This window comes from Amphiprion ocellaris, chromosome 3 (genome assembly GCF_022539595.1).
Source record: "Amphiprion ocellaris isolate individual 3 ecotype Okinawa chromosome 3, ASM2253959v1, whole genome shotgun sequence".
NCBI lineage: Eukaryota > Metazoa > Chordata > Actinopteri > Pomacentridae > Amphiprion > Amphiprion ocellaris.
The window spans coordinates 18068007-18075691 of record NC_072768.1 but is presented as its reverse complement, the minus strand read 5'-3'; the positions used below and the strand labels follow the sequence as shown (position 1 = coordinate 18075691).

Below are 7685 nucleotides of genomic sequence, written 5' to 3'. Positions count from 1 at the left end.
AACATAATTTCCCAAACTCAGTGTCACATCTTACATTTACATATTTTATCTAACCAACATGAAGAAACCGAAGATGTTCAGTTTGCAGAAAAGAAGACAAAGAAAGGCAGCATATCTTCACATTTCAGAAACAGTAACCAGAGGAATACTTTGCAAAAAAAGTCTTCAACAATCTATTAATGATCAAAAATAGCTGTCAGTCAGTTTTATGTCTATGAACTAATTGATTATTTTACTAATTGCTAAAGCACAACAAAACAGAGTCAGCAAAAAAAGTATTTCTAGCTGATGAATTAGAAGTTGTTGATGGGAACGCCAGTGTACAGAGTATGTTCTGGACATTAATGAAAGCAGCATTATAAAGGACTTCCAAATAGAACATTCTGTGTTTTCCTGAACAAGGCTCCCAAGAGATTATAAGGTGCTGCTTTATTATTTTTTCTGTAGCATTAGGCCAGCAAAACCAGTTACTTTGCCATAAAGGAAAGGAGGAGGCAGGGAACAAAACACACCCTGGGTGTGATTTCATTGTCATTTCCTCTCCTTAAACCAGAGGCCTTGCAAACAGCCTACTGGGCACCATCAAGGACTGAGAACTTGTCCGAGCCACGTTCCCAGTCACGGTGTGAGTCCCCTGGACAGTGGGCTCAGAGCGCTCCCAGGATCCCAGCTGTAGGCCCGATAGAGGACTCAGCGATACAATAAGGTGGGATAAACGCAAAGCAGATGTTACTAGCCTCCACCTCCCACCCTCATCCCCCCACAGCTATTGATGGACAAGCCAGGCTTTTAAGATCTCTCTTGCATTTCAAAGGAGAGGTCAGCGTGGAGGCTCAGAGGTCAGCAGGATAGTTGCTGTGCCGAGGTGAGGCTGTTAGACATTTTAAGAGGGGTGCTCAATGAAGTGACTATTGGAATGCAGTCTTTGCATTTTTTTTGTGTGTCTTACAGTTCTGAAACTGAACAGAATCACAACATTCAACCACATTGTTTCCAGTTCCCCTTATTCTAAGTGTCAAGTCAAGATGAAAACATTTTTCCACGCTTGTAGTCAACATCAACACAGGGTGGACACAATATCAAGAACACATCTACAAGATTTGATGGAACTGGTCTACAACAAACTGTTTGTAAAGCTTGTAAAAATTATGGTGCATAAGCTTTGACCTTAAAATTTGAATTTAATTTCTGACACAACATACACTACTGGTCAAACATCTTAGAACACCCAAATTTTTCAATTTTTTTAATGGAAATTATGCATGTTAATGTCTCACTGTACTCTGAAATGAAAGCATAGAACAAATAAACAAATGAAGTTAAAAAAAATCCATTTAGAAACCAAAATGTATTCTAAACTTTTCAGTCATCAAAGTAGCCATCTTTGGCAGATATAACGGCTGAACACACTTATGACATTCTTTTGAAATCAAATATTCTTCAGAAAATTCTTCCCAACTCTGTTGCAGAAGTTCCCATAAATGTGTGGCACTTGTAGGTTGCTTTGCTTTCACTCTTCTGTCCAGTTCCATGGGGTTTAAGTCTGGAGACTGTGCTGCCACTCCGTGTTTTCAAGCTTACCATCTTGTTCTTTTTTCCTAAGGTAGTTCTGGCATAGCTTGGACTTATGGTTTGTGTCATTATTTTGCTGTAGGATGAATCACTGACCAACTAGGAACATACCAGAGGATACTGCATGGTGCTGCAGAATGCTGTGGAAGCCGTTTTGGTTCAGGTTACTGCTCACTTTGTACAAGTCACTGACCCTGGATCCAGCAAAACAGCCTCAGACCATCACGCTTCCTCCTCCATGTTTGACAGTTGATGTCAAACACTGAGGAACCATCCTTTCTCCTACTCAACGGCGTACAAAGATCCTTCCTGGTGAACCAAAGATTTCAAATTTTGATTCTTCAGTCCATAATACCTTCTTCCAGCCCTCTGTAGTCCATTGGTGGTGTTTCATGGACCAGACAAGCCTCTTTTTCTTATTCTGACGTCTTAGCAATGGCTTTCTTGCTGCAACTCGACCTGTCATCCTGCAGCTCCAAGTCTTCTCGTCACAGTTGAAACTGAGACTTGCTCACTACAGCCACTATTAAGCTGTGGTCGAAGCTGTCGCCCTGTGAGCCATCTGTCACGCATGCTGTTGACTCTCAGAAACTTGTCTTCTCATTCTGAGTTTCCCCTAGTTTCTGAGTGCCTTTTGATGGTGAAGAAAAATGTTTGTTGTTAATTACTTTACTAATTGCTTCATCACTAGTTTTCAGTCTCTTAGCCCCAGTTTCACTGAACTGCTTTACAGTGCAGTACTTTTGTGTGAAATATTTAAATCTAAGATGTCACTTCAGTGACTGTACTCTTTCATTAGATGGAAATATGAAAATGTCTTGAACTTCATTTAGCAACCATATTCCTACAAAAAAAAAAAAATAGATTGTAGGCTTGTTTGCACATGTTTCCAATAATAGACCTAGCAAAGACGGCCCGTGGGCTTGAACAGGTTAATTGTTAATCACCCTGGTCATCAGTATGCCTGTCCAGTCTTGTTTCCTGCTCTCTCACTTTCTTTTCCGCTCTTTCCACTGGACCTTTGAGTTGCTCTGCAGCCCAGGGCCTGATGGTGAGCTGCACTCCACAGTTTGTATTTTCTGACTGAGGAGAAGTCAGTAGTAATCAACTCAAGCGCTGCCAAACCATTTTCTCTCTGAAGTCTCACCACAAGCAGCATTTAGCGCACACTACTTATTCTTCTACACTACTTGTGGTTGTTGTTGTTGTTGCTGCTGTTTGGGTCATGTGAACCCGTCAACAAAATCTTGAAGAGATAAAATAGATGAACATGTTGTCCCCACAGTGAGATAGGAAGAGTGGCCCTTGGGCTTCTTTAATTGCCTCCCAGAGGAGGCTTTTATTTATGTGTTCAGTTGTGCTCAGCTTTGCCCCTTCCTGCTCCATTCCTTCATTTCTTTCTTTTTTTTTCTGAACAGGACACTTGGTTTCCCCAGCAACTAGGGCTCCAATCACCCGGCCAGCTGCAGATTAGTTCAGCAGTGGGGGGTTTAGGTGGGTGGGAGGGGATGTGGAGTGGGGCGATGATGGAAAATGGAGAGAGAGAGGAGAGAGAGAGATGGGAGAAGGAGGGAGGAAGGGAGAAGGGATGGGGGGCTGGCTTAAGGGAAGGAGGGGTGGGAAAAGTTTTGAGAAAGGGAGAGAGAAAGAGAAGGAGTCAGTGTCATTGAGAGATAGCAGTGAGTCAGAAAGTGTGTGTGTTTGAGAGCCAGAGTGGAGAAAGAGCTGTAAACATTGTAGCCCGGAGGCTGGACGGGAGGAGGGATATCCCTGACTTTGTGTCTTTTTCAAACTTTTTGTGCGCTCGGAGCGGTGTCTTTCTCTGTGCGCTTATGTGGGAGGTACTGGCAGGAGCAATGCAAAGTGAGAGAAGTCAGAGGCAGGGGTAGGGGTGTCCACAGTGAGGGAGAGAGAGAGAGGCAAGAAGACAAACTAAACTGAAGGAAAGGAGCCATGCAAGTGGATGCTGTCTTCTGCGGGGTCAGGTTTTGCAAAATGAGAAACTACTCCCAGAGCACTTCAGCAGGGCCCACCCAGCTCAGAAAGGTAAGGTTATTTAAAAGATTCAAAATGTCCCTGTGTTTGGTGTTGTGTGTTTTTAAATGGTTTTCTTTTTATTTACTCAAAAACAGCATGAGTGAAAACTTTTTCCATACCTACCTTTAATCTTTATCAGCAATGAGTCAACTAAATCAACTTACTCTCTGTTTGAAATTAATTTATATCCACCTACCTTTCTCATATATTCTCCACAGTTCAGATGTGCTTTTGCCAGACCTTGGTTGTGTCAACAGGGATGTGTTTTTGTACAGAATGTACATCTGTGCTTGTTTAAAGCCGTATGCATAGTCGATGTTAGGATGTGGTTTTGTATATGTTTGTATTTCATGCTGTGGCTCCGGTTAAAGTACGCTGAGTGTTTCTCAAGTAGGCAGTCACAAACTTGTCTGCACCAAGTCCATTAAAGCTGCCCACGAGAAGCTCTTCTGTACCTCGCAAAGTTGTCTGTGCACACGTGAGCACACAGCAGACATGCACACTCATTGGTTGTCAGCTCTCAGCGGACTATTAAGATGGAAAGAAAGATACATGGTCTGGTGACAATTTGGAGAACGCTCAGAGAGTACGCTAAAAGCATCACATTCCTAACTGGCTTGTTGAGGGGGACAGAGAGAAAAGAGGATAAGTGAGATGAGCATTCTTCATGGTGAACAAAGGCACCTCTTCATGCATTCTCTATATTGTTGTGAGGAGGCAGCCAGGGGTGGAAACCTCCCCAGGGTGGACTGAGGAGTCAGCTTCAGGTGGCCTTAAACAAATCATCTTTCCAATGATTGGAAGCAGCGTTTTGTAGGCAGATGACCAGGCATTACTGAGATTGTGTAGTTGGGTTTGATTAATGCAGGAGATCATGCAACTCGTACAAGTCTGTGTAGTTTCGTAAATGATAGAATTGTTGCCTGTGATTATTTTACTGTAAAGTAGTCACTCAATGCATTTATGCTGCATTACACAGTTTATATGTATTCATTTAACTACCTACAGCTTTCAGACTTTGAGGATCTTCTGATGCACAGGACAGAATATATTTTAAACGTGTGTGTTACCTTCACCAGAAGCAATAGCTGTTTTGAAATTGGAATGTATTTTGGATCAACTTCTGTTTTTTTTGAATGTGAAATATAAATAAGGATAACTTTACTTGACTTTCTGGCTTCATTTTAATAACGTGGACAATTAGAATTGAGTAGCAAAAGTCATAATAGGTTAACAGATACAGAAAACAGCATCTCCTACAGTTAAATTCTTATGAATGTGAATGAATAAAAAGGCCATACTATTTGATTTGATTGAAGTATATCAGGAATGACTACTTATCACTTCAGTTCTATTCGTATATTACCAAATCATAACATTAGTCACCTCAAGACACTTTGCATTCTAACTTGAAGACCATGCAGCATTATAAAAAAAACACACAGAAAATAGATGAGCATTTGAGGGACAATAAACAATGGTCTGGGACTAGTAAGCACCGATCAGAAACCTGCAGCTCTGGAGCCACAGAAACCTGCAGAAAGGTACCGGTACAGAAAAACACAAAGTTAATTAATGACATGCATTGGTGGAACCTAAATGTAGGGAGAGTAAAGACGGTCGGTGCATCATGGGATGGTTTCCACTTGCCTATAGCAGCATTACTATGGGATGGTTCATTGTTATCTGCCAGCCCAAACTGTGAGCTTTTAGCAAAAAAAAGAATGTTTCAAGTCATGTCTTTAAATGCAGAGGAGGTGTCTACCTCCTGTAAGCCTACACTCTTAGAGAGAAGTGTTCCATTGGGATAATATGGCAAGATGAAGTCTTATTAAAGACTTTGAGTGTGATGAGGATTTTGAATTCTATTCAGTATTTTACGGGGAGCCAATGAAGAGATGGTAATATGGGAGAAATATGAAATCTCCTGCTAGTTCCTGTCAGAACTCTGGCTGCAGCATTTTAGATGAACTGAAGATTTTTCAAAAAGTTGTTACACATACTAATATGAAGGAATTACAATATTCCAGCCTAGAAGTAACATATACAAGAGCTAGTTGTTTAGCATCTCTCTGAGACAGGATGTTCCTTTTTTTTTTTTAGAATACTGTGCAGGTGAAACAAGGCTGCCCTAGAGACTTGTTTTATGTGTGAGTTAAAGGACATGTTCTGGTCAAAATAACACCAGGATCCTCACAGCTGTACTGGAGCCCAAGGCCATGCCATCCAGGGTAACTATACTGTATTTTTAGATAGTGACTTTCTGAGTTTTTTCTAAAATTGATGATACACAAAACTAAATTAGTCTGGTGAATTATTGTTTAAATGTAGTGTAAGAAGTTTATATGCCTCATATATACTTATATAAAACTCTGTTAAATGCACCTTGTTGATGATTTTGCAGCCTCAAGGCCTACCAAGCATCTTGAATGCATTTCCTACCTCATAAAAGCATTTACGAAGGTTTAACTGTTTGGAAATATTGTGAAACCTGCAAGACAACACATTTTCTTAACTACTGAATAGTTACCTTACTACCACTAACTAACAGTATTTTAAATTGCTTACATTTTTTTTTAGCTGAAATAGAAAGGTCTCCAACCTCTCAGAGGAAGCCAGTCATATATCACACTTTAACTTGTGGCATGCACCTACAAACCTGTGCTCTACAGTGCTAGTAGTGGTCAAAATCTCCGTAAGGCTCCTTTAAGTTGGACTTGCTCGGTTGCTTGTCATATCACAGTGTAACAGGAATGTCTGTTGTGTCCTATAAGCAGTGACCCGTAACAGATGGTTATCAATCGTTCGACATAATCCATTTCAGTGTCTTTCTTGAGTCTTTCACAGCACTTCAGCCAGCTGGGCAATCACTAAACACAAGAACAAAATCTGTGGAACATGCAACACTGGGACATTTGATATAATATACGTTCTGCACGTAATGTTCGTAGTGGAATGAATGAACAGCTATAGCGGGTCAATAGGAGTTTTACTGAGCACAAATCAACATTCCTCTACTCTGTCTCCTGTTTCTGTCTGTTGTGGTGCTCTATTTACTTAAGTGGGTAAGGCTGAGAGTTTATTGAATTGAGACTGCCTGACTCCTTGGCTCTGTGGAGAGAAGGTTTATAGAGTTGGAGATAAAGAGACAGGGACTGTCTGTCTGCTAGTCAGCAAGGTTATAATAAGTGGGCTGCAGTCTTGTCGTGTGGAGCCATCGTGTGTGTGTGTGTGTGTGTGTGTGTGTGTGTGTGTGTGTGTGTGTGTGTGTGTGTGTGTGTGTGTGTGTGTGTGTGTGTGTGTCTGGCACTGGAGTTGCTATCATACGTATAGAGGTCTGGCAGAGTGGGTCAGTTGTTTACATTCTGTGTCAGGGTCAGAGGCTAACTGTCTGCTCGACTGCTGTGCAAGACAATGTGTACTGTAGTGGAAAAATTGTTATTTGTGCCTTTGTACTCATCACTCAGGATATCCACACACTCAATGCATCACTCACCCACTGTGATTCATTGTGTTCTCAGACACACACTCACCCATTCTCTGGACATTTTCTCTAGTTTTTCTCATTTTTGACTCAGTAATTTTCATTCTTTTGTGTTTTTTTTAACACCAAAATATGGACACACTCATACTTATGGCATTCTCAGTCAGTGCATATCTATCTAGTCACACTCCATGACTCATGATTTTTTATCATACCCACCAACTTAAACACATGTTGACACACCAACACATGCAAAAAACAAAGTCCTCAATCCACTCAGTAGAGGTTTAGAGAATGTTTTATTACTATGCATGCTTTGTACAGAGGAAAAAATACTGAAAACTCAAGCACCAGATGTTTAATATCGTGACAAGTCTGTCATCTCTCACAACTGAGTCAGCTTGTTATTTTTTTTTCTTGGAAGCACAATGAAGTGGAGAAATCAGTCTTGATTGATTGGTATGAGTCACTGGAGTCCAAATTCATCCAGGAAAGCAGTGCTCAGCTTCACTTTGACGCTGCATTTTCAATTTACAAGAAAATTAACTAGTACTTGCCTGTTTTGCAGGCAGATAAAGTTTTACACTTTCTA

At 40.9% G+C, this 7685-nt stretch overlaps 1 protein-coding gene across 2 annotated transcripts in view; it reads left to right on the top strand.

Moving 5' to 3' along the window:
- The first annotated feature begins 3224 nt into the window (after window positions 1-3224).
- Window positions 3225-7685, top strand: part of si:dkey-82f1.1 (DENN domain-containing protein 2A) — a 34986-nt gene continuing 30525 nt past the window's right edge. Inside the window, exon 1 of one of the 2 annotated variants that reach the window (XM_035940596.2) lies at window positions 3225-3618. The gene's annotated coding sequence lies outside the window, so the exon portion shown is untranslated. The remainder of the gene's footprint in view (window positions 3619-7685) is intronic. The other variant, XM_023293460.3, reaches the window with a different exon arrangement.